The 12,413-nt window shown below is 45.7% G+C and overlaps 1 protein-coding gene across 2 annotated transcripts in view; it reads right to left on the bottom strand.

Moving 5' to 3' along the window:
- The window catches only part of LOC105277557, a 112,007-nt gene that overhangs the window by 33,701 nt on the left and 65,893 nt on the right, over positions 1–12,413 (bottom strand). The window contains exon 1 of one of the 2 annotated variants that reach the window (XM_026971556.1): positions 5,175–6,079. The exons of the other annotated variant lie outside the window; for it this stretch is intronic. The gene's annotated coding sequence lies outside the window, so the exon portion shown is untranslated. Of the gene's footprint in view, positions 1–5,174; positions 6,080–12,413 lie in introns of those variants that run through there. 2 annotated transcript variants of the gene reach the window in all.

Raw genomic sequence — 12,413 nt, forward strand, 5'->3', positions numbered from 1 at the left:
ACCGATATATAACAACGCAAATTGAACGCACGGAAGACTCGCTCGTCAATATGTATCTGTTACAAAAGCATATAACCATATTTTGCAATGCAGAGCGCTTTTACGTAAGCTATCCTTTCTCTAAACTTCCGTTTTATATTCTCCGACATTTCTACATTCTCGAATCTTTTATCCGGCATTTTCGTAATTTTCTTACTTAATCGAATAAATTTGTTTAATATATTATTCTACTAGGAATAATTCCTTGTGAAATATAATTACCTGGAGATTTTGAGTTCGATAAAGATATAGTTACAATTAAAATGACAACACTCATTATTCCCTGTGACTGTAAAAACGGATACAAATAAGTATTAGTCAACACCATCGGCTGTGCATAAAGGATATCGAAATGTGGTTACGTTCGTATCGTCCTTGGACGTAAGCGGACATAATGCCGCGTAGCACCGAGAAGAATGCGGTTCTCGAGCGAGCCTATAATCCATTTTACAGTGAAAAGAATATCCGTGACTGCTGGCGTTTCGATCTCAAAGTAACTTCCAGGTAGCAATACGGTGCCTCGCCATAAGTAGCAAACAACCCATGAAAGTTTTCCTTTTACGCTTTTCATTAACTAAATATTACACATGTATAAAATAACTAAATCATATTGTTACATAAAGAACTCACTTATGCATTAAAACAATGCGCATTTTCGCTACAAATGCTCCATTTACGAAACAATGTAATAATGAAATTTACGGTATAATAATTAACGGAGCAATTAATATTAAATGATAGGGAGATAAGATGATACGTACGTCTCCTCGAACATATCGAGAAACAATCTATTACGATACCAACAACAGAGTATTATATACGGGGGCGTAATCGTTGCGCGATAAAACTCGAGGAAATTACAAACTGTCGAGCCCGAAGCGACCACTCCCGGATTAGAAGCGTCCGGCGTGTTTACGTTTTCGTAACGGCCGGCCGTCTTCCGTTCTGCGATCCGCTATCGTCGGGGCCCCGACGCGAGGTGAGAATAAGCTCGCACAGTTGGCAGCTCCGCCTTGTGTACCGCGCGGCAGGGTTAACTTGGCCAGCAAACACGATAATAACCGGATACCTTGACTCGACCGTGCTTCCCCCGCGCGCGCGTGCGTCGATTCTCCCGACGCGCGTCGCGTGTTTTGCGATAAGATCGGTAATAATGCGCCGAGGGCGTCGCGATCGGATCGCGTTGCTCTCGAGGACGCTCTAGTGGGCGAGTTATCCCCCGGATTCTGCATACTTTTTCAAAGAGGAAGTCACTTTGAAAATCCATCGAGAACGCCCATAGAACACTTTTCCACGAAAGAACGCAGCAAGTAGTCATTCTTGGAAAGCATATTTCCCGAAAAGAGACTTTTGAAGCGACGAACAAAAGATAACTGAACGAATGAACGTTAAATGCTTAAATGACTTTCACTTTTTCCGAGACGTGATGCAAGATCCTCTCGCCATGTGCGACGAAGATGCGACTTTAGCACGCCACTTGATCCTACTCACAACAGCGCTAAATTATTACTTTTTGTAGTGGCCGCGAATGCCGAAGAAGCAAGCAACGACCGTTGGCGCGATCGGCATCATCAGCGCGACGCGTGTTTCAGAAAAATCGCGATAGCTTTTCCAAGATTTACAAAGCGTGTTCGGCGAATATGCGAAAATATCTCACGTGCTGGGGAGGGGGCGGAGGAGGAGGCGGCATCCCGCCCCGTTCGCGCGCTTCGCATTCAGGATCCTCAGGTTCGCGTTTCGCATCCCGATCGACCTTATTATCGGCGGCTTATCGGCATCGAGAGATCGAGAGAGAAAGAGAGAGGGTGAGAGGAAACGGTATGGATTTACGAAAGATCGTGCGGTTCGCGAGCCACGGGCATAACGCGATAGCACGAAAATCGATAGCGGCCTGTGCAATCCACTTAATGGCATCCCCTAAGCAGCCCCACTGGACGTGATAAATCGCGAAGACCGCCGGACTATTTAGATACGCCGCGCGCGTTGCGTTGCGTGCGAAAATGGAGAAGGCGCGGGAAACGCCATTTCGATGATCTCGCGATACCCGATACCCACGATGGACGGAAACCGCGTCGTAAACCGCGCGTCTTTATGCTAATCGCGAGCGAAAAGAAAAGCGCGTCCGTGTCTCTAAGCTCCGCTGCGCGCAACTCGCATTTGCGTTCGAATTGCCTCTCCACCTCAGCTGAATCGATAATCCGAATCGAGAATCCGTATTCTTGATTACCGTAGTTTATTGTTGCGCCAGATTTGACTTTATCTCTCGCCGGAGACGCTCCACAAGTTCGCATTACAAGCGAGTTCGCAATCTCGCTAATCCCTAGGTCAATAAAAGGCGAACGCGTGTGTATCGTCGTACCTGGGAAATTAGTTGGATTTAAAGCGAAACTAAACTTGAAGCTAATGAGAACTTTTATTTGTAAGCTTCCATGCGCTATCTTAATTTGAGAACGTCTAGTAGCGTATCTTCACATGAGATTAAACCGCTCAACGGGGCACCCGGCAACAGCGATCGAAATTCATTTCGTTTTGGGAACGCTTCGATATTTTTTAAAAACCGTTCAAGTTATTTTACATAATGAAATCAGCGAAGAGAAATAGAAAGAGAAAGAGAGAGAGATACTTCGCACGTCAGATACGAGAATAAATAACCCAAATTCGTGCATGTCAAATGCTCGCCAAATTTATCAAAAGGACGAACGCGTAGCGTGGAGTTTGCAGAGCGTTTTCGGATTTATCGTACAACGACACATACTCCATCGAGGGAGAGCGAGCTTCTCGAGCGCGCGCGCGCATGCATCTGTACATACATATAGGGCCGACGAAATGCGTATGTATATGCGACAAAATAAATACCTGTGTAGCTCGGGGTTTTCGCGACTGTCAAAGAACCTGACCAGCCGCGCCCTTACTCGAGTTACACTCGCTGCCACGCAAAAACCGCACGTTTCGCTGCCACGGCGTGTAAATATCGAGGCGATATCTTGTCCGGCGTTTCGCGCTCGGCGGGTCAAAGGCGACGCAAAAGCGAAGCTAGCTGGCTGGCTCTGCCTCGAATCCCTCTCTCTCGCCGAGTTAAATTCCATCGAATCACTCGTCGTCGTCGCCGTCGTCGTTGTCGAGCTAACTTCGTCTCGTATTGCGAAATTTAAACAAGTTAGTTCGTAGAATCGATTTCTCCTCACGGGAAAGACGAAGGGCAGGCAGATAATGTTCAAGCAACACTAGTGTGTGTGCCTTGTTGCTCGACAATAGAAACTTCTCAATCGGCACGCTTTTCGGGCTGCTTCCGAGAAGCAGTACCGAAAAATTGAAGCAATCGTAAAAGCAATTATCTATTGTTCTGCTAAACGCATTCAAGTGCTGTATTCCTCTAATAAACTGTCCTAATACCGTGAAGTTAATACCTGGATTGAGTGGTGTGAAGGTCTACTGCAAAGTTTTGTCTATTCGAGCCGACTAAAGTAATTCTCCAGTGCTTTGACAATTTTACAGCCTTTTAGAACACTAAAAATGCCGAAAATGTCTGCTGTTGAAAAGGTCGATCGTTATTGCACGAATTAGTTTTCCTCAGAATTCTTTCATATAGCGTATGAAATATATAGTTTCTGCAAATGCGCACTTATTAGAACGAAAGTATGCTGTTTGTTTAATAATAAAATGTTTGAGATAGTATAAACAAGAATTTTAATTCACTTAAATATCGCGTTTCAATGAGCATAATTGTTCGTCATATGTCGCGGCGTGTCGCATGACTGGCAATTTATATTTCGTCCTGTTCTTCTGCACGACTCACAGCGACGTGTTTGTCGTGACTGTCGGACACACAACACGCTGTGCGAAAGTGTTGGCCACCGTTCTCTCGTTGACACAACGAAAACTTCGGCAGACGTTATTTCCGGGATTACGTTGTACATCGAGAGACACGCGCAGCCGGTCTCGCCGGATTGCGGATCGCAATCCAAAACCACCACCGAGAGCGCGATACGTATCGATCGTACATATCCGGGACTGGTTCACGCTATGACATAGCGGCGAGATCGCGCCGATCGCGTATAATCACTGTGCCGTAATGCAGTTAGCAAGATGGATGACAGAAGCAAGTGAAATTTCGCGCGAATCACGGATTAAGCTCATGCCTGCCAATAATTGTAACATTATTAAACGTTGTACATTATACGTGATTGATTATGTAAATCAAGGTATTTAAATACGTTCCCGATCAATTTCACCCTTGTGTCTGTTTCTTTACGAATAATCTCAGGAAAAAGACTCTCTTCGATGATCACCGTTGCGATCGGTTCTTCGATTCTCGATGTTAGCGGTAGCTCGGAGTTATGCGTTATGCCAATTTGCGCGAATGTCAGAGCCAACTTTCGTGCATGTCCACGCTCCCTGTCGCAGCATCGAAATATAACTCGTCAGAATTATCGAGTTTCGATCCCCGCGAGAGACTTTTGACGGCGAGGCCGAGCGCAATCGAGAAGAGGGGAAGGGGAGGCTCCGGGGGACTCCCGCGCAGAATAGATATCTCAGCGACAGGAAAAATCGCGCGCGCGCGCGCATGCGAGTGTCCTCCAAAGAGGCCGCGACGGGATGCCCCGGTCGCGCGGCTCGCTCCGAACGCTGTCGCCCGCGATCAGGTGGTTCGCTCGGCTCGACTCGCCGATCCCGACGAGCGTCATCGGTGCGCAGCTCGCGTCCGTGCGTCAACGCGACGCGCGATTAGTCGTGCGAGCGATTCGTCAACGACGTCACTCGCCGACGTCCTTAATGCGAAAACGGGTAATTCGCGCGTTTTCCACGCGCGTGGTCGAGTGGCCGGAAGACGCGCCGCCAGCGCAAATTTACGCTACATTTAGGGAAGGGATTGATACGTCGAGATACCCAATAAATTACTCCATCACTTCGTTTGCGGATAAACATCACCGTGTGATGCGCTAAGTCCGTAATATGCTCGCGGTTGATCGTTAGCTAAAGGGTGTCTCCCCCGACGCGAGCGAGCGAGGAAGCGGAGGATGGGGAGGGATATGGGGGGAAGCGAAGGGGACGATGCTCGGTGGCGTACGTGCGGACGACGGAGGTTGCTCAACTTGACATCGCTCTTGTCGCGACGTCATTGAAAATCACTTTACCTTAAGCCACGAAACGAGTCGCTCCCTGCTGCTGCCGCCGCCGCCGCTCGTAGTCGTCCGCACGTAGAGTAGCGCAGCGCGGTGAGAGTGAGCGAGCGTCGGCGCGCGAGATAGAGAGTGTTATCCGTGCTAGAGCGAGATCGAGGGTGGCAGAGGGGGGACGACCAGAAAGACGGTCCTCTCGCGCACGTAGACCCCCGCGCGCTACCACCGCGGGCCTGGCAGTGGCACGTCGCCGTTCTTTGTTCTTCCTTCCTGCTTGCGCGACTCTTCTCGATCCACCGAACGTTTGCCCCCCCGCGTTCCTCTCTCCTACTACCGTGCGTCTTCTCTTCTCTTCGCCTCTTCTCGTTGCCCCCTTCTCGTGGGTCAGCCGCGCGCGCTAACGGCTAACGGAATTAATCCGGAGCACACGGGTTCACGATTCGGTGCCCTCTTCGCGACCGCAAGATGTGTATTTATTTATATATGTATACTCTTGCGTGTATGTATATATATATATATATATATTTTTTTTTATGTATGTATTATGTCACTATGTATACAATGTACACTATCGCGACAACGTCAGATGTGCTATCGTTAACCAACGTTACCGCTCCGCACGTGAATCGCGCGTACACATACACACACAGGCGCGCGCAGTCACTTACATGTGTGTCAATATATAGTTGTGTCCGTATGCACATACGTGTGCGTTCGTCGAAACTCGATGGTACTACTGGCGGGACTGTCTCGTCTCCGTCCGCTATAGGTACACACGCCGTACGCGACCCCCGCTCAGCCCGGTTCACCCGACGTCCGCACGCGAACGAGACCCGAGCACGACTGAACAGAGCGAGCAAGCCGCGTATGCGAGCCGACGCCGGCCGAGCGTGTGGCCCGTGACACGGAGATACCCGACCGAGCGTCGTACCGCTACGACACAAGTTCCGAGTCGTTTTCCCCTCCGCTCTGACCCCTCCGCCTTCGCCCTCCTTCCCACCGCACAAGCCGAGCGTTCGGGGCCATCTATACGCTTCGGTCTTCTCCACTACTACCGTCAGTGGCATACGTATATACGACACACGTCGCTGCACCTCCCCCACCTCCACAATCTCCTCCTTCTCCTCTCCCCCCTGCCATCGGCGCTTAAAGCCGTACGCGTCCTTCGGTACACAAGAGATACAACGCGATTTTTCCTTTACGCGCACACTGCGAACATGTGTGCGAGCGATCCGAGGGAATAATTTCTTATTTCGTTAGATAAACGTATCATTTAAGATTTACGCATTTTTTTACGTGCCGCGGTAATTCAGATTTACGTTCGAGACCATTGACATTCCGGTAGAATAGAGTTGTGATGATTAATGTGAATGTTGCGACGGAAACTCGATTAAATCCACAAATCGATCTCTTTCCATGCAACGATCCTGTGTTAGCGCGGGGCTACGTGATCAATTGACAGAGGCCTATTTTAGAATGGAATGAGACGCCACGGCCTTACTGGCGATATTAGCCAGACCTCCGAATCCGAACAGATCGCTCTTGCACGATCGAAATTTTTTCGCGATAATGCTCGCGCCGAAGGAGAAACTGATTGACTCATCTCAGAGGTCACTGCTCCCAATCTTTATTTTTCGGAAAATGCAGGAGCAAGAACATATTCGATAGAATAAATATATCAAGGTCCAATTTCTATTACGTGTTACTTTATCCTTGTAGCACGTATCGCGTTTGTATCAATAATTAAAACAGAATTTTTCCAATATAAATTGATGTGAAGAAAGATATTGTATCATAAAAACATGTTAACAAATTTTTTCAGTAATTTCGTTTTAATGATAGAACAGAATTAACGTCGAAATTCGCATAATTTAATTGTGGTAATTGAAGATCTCACTCAGATATATACCTGCGAAAATATGTTCTACATTTGAACGTATCATCGCTTAATATCAAATAATGCTTTGGATATTGGCAGTGATCGAAGGGCCGGGCGTAAAATCGAGATGCGCTCGAAGACTTTTATTGACTTTCGAAGAGACTTTTAGAGATTAATAGAGGTAGCAGAGAGAGAGAGAGAGAGAGAGAGAGAGAGAGAGAGAGAACGTATCTAGTACGCTCGACGCGGTCGACGCTCCAGCAATTCTGTGTTCCAGTATTCGATTGTTGTTCCACAGCGGCGAGCATTCAAACTGTATTCCGACATGTTTCGGAGGGTCAAAGAGGTTTCGCGCATTTTCATGAAAATCCCCTACCGATGCCTTCGTACCTTACATATTGCACGAGCTTATCTTTGACACGCGCGTTCACGAGAGCACCGCCTCCACCAGCTGACTTGGAATTATTCATTGATAAGCGTCAGCGGCGTTAACCGTTTTCGCCCGATAGCTTGCCTTCCTGCGATAAACGCATTAAATTTTAATACTGCAGAAATTTCGAGGGTGTTTTTTGTCATTTTGAATGTAAATACATAAATAAATAGATAATATTTGATTTTATTTCGGTTTTATATTATTATCAAATCAATAATAATATTAATAATTTCAATGAGTGGTTCGGAAAGATAATATATTTTCAATTTTTAATTCATGAGTTAAAGCTTATTTTTTCAAAAATATTAACTTTGACGTAGAAATCTGGACTTTTTCATTTAATTTCGAGTAAAGTTCATTTCCCTTGATAATATTGATACAAAAAGTTAACAGTGCCTAATCACTAAATTTAGTTAAATAAATATTACATTAATATCTATATCATTTTAATTACATTTATAATATTATGTATAATACTATTACGAAATTATTTCGCTAGAGATAAAAATAGAATTTCGAGCAATGTGTGCCGTCACACGTACACAGAAACAAGCTAAAGATTTTCGCGATCAAAAATAGATGACATGAATCGGATAAAAATGAAAATGTCGAGTGGTGTGGGGGTGGTTTCGCTGAATGAACAAAACATTACTCGAAATACGTTACACGATACGCATTGCGTTCGCGTAAAGGACTCGTCGGCCCACGTGATGCAACGCATATACGTGGGCGTAAAAAGTCGCGGGGGTGTACTTTGTTAACCAACACCTGTGCTGCTCACCGTTAAACTTTTCGGTGCGCAGGAAATGTCGTCGTTGTCGTCGTTGTCGCATTATAGTTATATGTGCGCTGCTCTTTTGATTAAAACTGAAAATGCGCGAGCAACGCGAAATACGTTGTAAATTACATCCCACGCTGCTATACGAGCTTACTGCATACTGACGCAATCGCGCTTATAATATTATCGTTAATATCACCATTGATATCACAAAATATTAAAATACAGCATAAAGATAAAGATCACAAAGTATTACAAAACTGAAACTTAAAGCTTTCGAAGATTTGAGACAAAAAAGTCGTACAAGTTGAATCTAAAAATTTTCGAAACGGTTTTTCGAAAACGAGTCGCTTGTATGTTATATAAGTGCTGTATAACAGTAACAGCAATATTATGCTATTTATGCTTTTGACACAATAAGTAGAAATAATAGTAAAAAGATATATATCCTCTACATATATACTATCTTCACAAGTGCACGTGTGCATTACTTTGAGTAGATGCAACGATTACGTTGATTTTTCATTAACCTTATTTTGTTATACTTATTTGCATTCTCGTTAGTATAATTGTATTTGTATCTTATTCAAAATAATCTACTTGATTATGGATCATCTGTCGCGTAGGTAGCATTTCTCGTGATTATCTCTCCGGTTCTCTGAATCGTTAGGGCGCGGTTGTCGGTCACTACATATATTACAGCTAACATCCCGAATTAATTTCGGTGCGCTTATTATTGAACCACTGGCTGCACAATACAATACAGTTTATTTGACGCTCGTTCGCGCTATATAACGTTAAGCGACTCCTTTTATATTGGACTATACATTATGTCCTAGAACCGGTATTGTATCTTTAAATTATGAGTTCCTGGATAAATCGTTCTCGGAATTGAAACTGATTTCTAAAGCGAATTTCAAGTGTCATCTGTTTTCAATATTTCTTAGTATTTATTTAGTATCTTCTTTGTGACTAGTCAATAAATTGAATTTCACGAAAAATTATGAAACTTTCAAGTTTTAATTATTTATAAAAAGGCTTTTTTATTGGCTCTCGACATTAATGTTAAAAGTGTATATACTCTTGATATTTTAATAATTTTGATATAGCGCTCTGGGACAACCTATATACGATAGAAAGATTGCAACTTGTCGCGGCAAGTTTGCCATATCTACATCTAGAAAGCTGACATCACGAATACCAAGAGAGTCGTTGGATGATCTAATTTTGCGTATTTATGCTCAAATGTATATGAAATGGCCTTCCCGGCTGAAAGGATTAAAACACCGGTACGTACGGCCTGATGGTACGAGCGATAACTGTGTGTGGATCACCTGGGTCACCGGATATAACAGCACGAAATAAAAGGAAGTCGGCCGATAACCCCTGTTCGATGTAAATTACACGAGCGGCTAGACTTTCCCCTTGCTGTAATCCTGCAGTAATGGCAGCTTAAAGATTTCATACAACTTAAAAATGTAATGGCGCGAAATCTCTCATATATGGCCCCATTACGATATTAATTTTACTCTGGCAAAACATTTCTTTCTGGGTTTCAGATCGGAAAGATCATCGAAAGATATCCTATATAGTTTACGTGAAGCATTCTATTGCGTCTCGTAAATGTCGTTTCAAGATGAAGATGTCGGAGTATTTTTGAAGCCAATACCGCCACGAGAGAAAGGGAAAGATAGAAAGAGATTAATCACATCTATCGAAACGCGGATTCGTTCGGATAACGTTATCCGAATCTGTCCGCTACCCTTCGGCCTGGTATAATTTAATGAGAGATCTGGCGAGAGCCGAGGGAGCAGATAGAACGAGAGGGTTGAGAGTACTTTAGCGACGAGGAGATGTCCCGCACGTGTATTTCCCCGCTGCCTCTCCTAGCTCGGAAACTTGGTAGTACGGGTCTTAAGAATACCGAAATCTCTTACCTTCTCGATTTGCCTCGCGGGATAAGAGGCAGCGAGTGAGACGCACAAGTTGAAACAGAATATAGCCTAGGTCGAAGCCAGAGACTACGTACAACATACTCGCTTATCTTGAGCAAGTATATCCGCGAAACAAGCAAGTTCATCAGTGAATCAACGGGGTACACGAGTACTTAGTTACTTGAGTACATGGAGTACACAGAGCACAAACAGAGTACGTAAAAAATACTTTGTACATTTTACTAAAACTATTTGGGAAGAATTTGCGAGAAACGAGAATTTCGAAAGCAGAATCGTACGACTTGCGTCCTTTTCCACCCTGAATTTTTCGAAATTTTATTCTACCATACTTGACTCCTCAGATATTTAGGATGAATGTCGGGACGTTACGGCCTCACGTCGATGCTTTAACATCGTGTTTCGATGTTCCGCATAGTCGTACTTAAAACGGACATCGCAAACTCAGTCCTACGGGCGAATACCGCTACGTGCAAACGAGTACCGAGTAGGTTTCCACTTTGCGCGTTTGCAACGCGCATCTCTTCCCTCCCTCTCTTGTCTTCCTACGATCCTTCGTAAGTGAGCTCGTTCCACCTTTCAGCCTGTGCTAGTAGTCTCATGCACGTTCGGCACTTCCTTGTTCATCCTTCGTGAAACAGACGACGATCCGTTCCGACGACGACTGTAAAACGTTTAACGCTCTAACGCGCAGACGGAAGACAAAAACTGCGCAAAGCTTATTATTAGCCGCAGGTAGAAAACACTGTTAATCCCTCGAAATCTTTCTGAGAACACTGTATGGTGCTCAGCATGCCTGTCGAAAATAGCTCCACTACTTTCGCTCGAACGAGCCGTATTGAAATAATGAATTCTTGTCAAAAGAAGACTTAAGACGGTTAATAAATCATCTCTCAAGTATTCAGAAACAGTGCATCACTGACAATCCCGACGGAAAATTTCAAGAAACGCCGAGAATTCTCGACAACGTCGATGTGATCGTAGACAAAAGCATTCTAGTCCGTTGCCTTCGTCTCGGGCGTGATGGTCAAATCGTTAGCCGCCGACTTGAGCAATTTTGACTTTCACATTCACTCCTGATGCCGGCGCACCAACTTTCAATAACCCTACGTGATCCCGCGCTCGCGAATTTCCGCGCAAACGCGCGGGATCTCGCGCGATCCCCGAATTAGGCGAGATCTACTCGAAACAACGCAGCCGAGGTGTATTATTCACCGTGGATGTAATATCAGGCACGATATCGCGGGTACATCGATTACGCAACCGTGACGGGCCATAGAAACCGGCGACACGGCCGGCGTGCGGGGGCACGAGGACGACCGAAGTCAAGGGAGGAAAGACGAGAAGAGAGAGGGGGGAGGGGGCGTAGTTAGGATCTTCTCACAGTCCGATTCGGATGTCGGCCTCAGAACTGCCGTGAGTCAAGCCGCCTCATTGCTAACCGAGAAAAATTGCAGCGTACTCACGAAGGACGGTCGAGGAAGTGGAAGCTATAGCGACGGAGGAGGCGAGAGGCGCGGTGGCACAAGCGGCGCTCGCCGCCTCTGATGGGGATGGGACTCCGGACGGTGGGGGACGGGCGACGAGGGACGGCGGGGAGGAAAAAGGAGTGAACCGCGCGCGCGAAGGGGAAAACGACTTGGGACTCTCTTGTGTTGTAGCGGTACTCGTTTTCTTCTCGGCCGCGCTTGCGTATCTCTCGTTGCCGCGAAATTGAATAACCGCGATACCGCCTCGCGAGTATCACATGGGGAGACTGAGAAATAGTATTACATGTGTGTACGTATGCGTATATACACGTACGTACGCGCGCAAAGTCAAGTTCCCCGACTCCGAAACGCTCGCGACACACCGGTCGTTACACGAAATCGCGGGCCCCAAAGGGCCGTAATCGAGCAGAACGGAAGCGAGGGCAACGTCACTGATAGACGCGACGATGCCGCGCTCGAGGACCACCGCGCCGGAAAATCAGCGGCAGGTGGACCACCCTTCGAGCCCTCTTCGTGGACGAGACTGCTCTTGGTCGCCCTCAGCAAACACACATGTCGCTAAGAACGCTCTCCTCTTTCTTAATATCATGCTGAATTTTTATTTAAATGTAATAGAATAGAAGGAAACGCTTTGTTAAAAAAATAATGGGATTTCTTGTACATGGGTTTCTTATATTCTCTTATATGTAGATGTATATGTACACTTACATAGACACCTATTT

This window comes from Ooceraea biroi, chromosome 7, assembly GCF_003672135.1.
Source record: "Ooceraea biroi isolate clonal line C1 chromosome 7, Obir_v5.4, whole genome shotgun sequence".
NCBI lineage: Eukaryota > Metazoa > Arthropoda > Insecta > Hymenoptera > Formicidae > Ooceraea > Ooceraea biroi.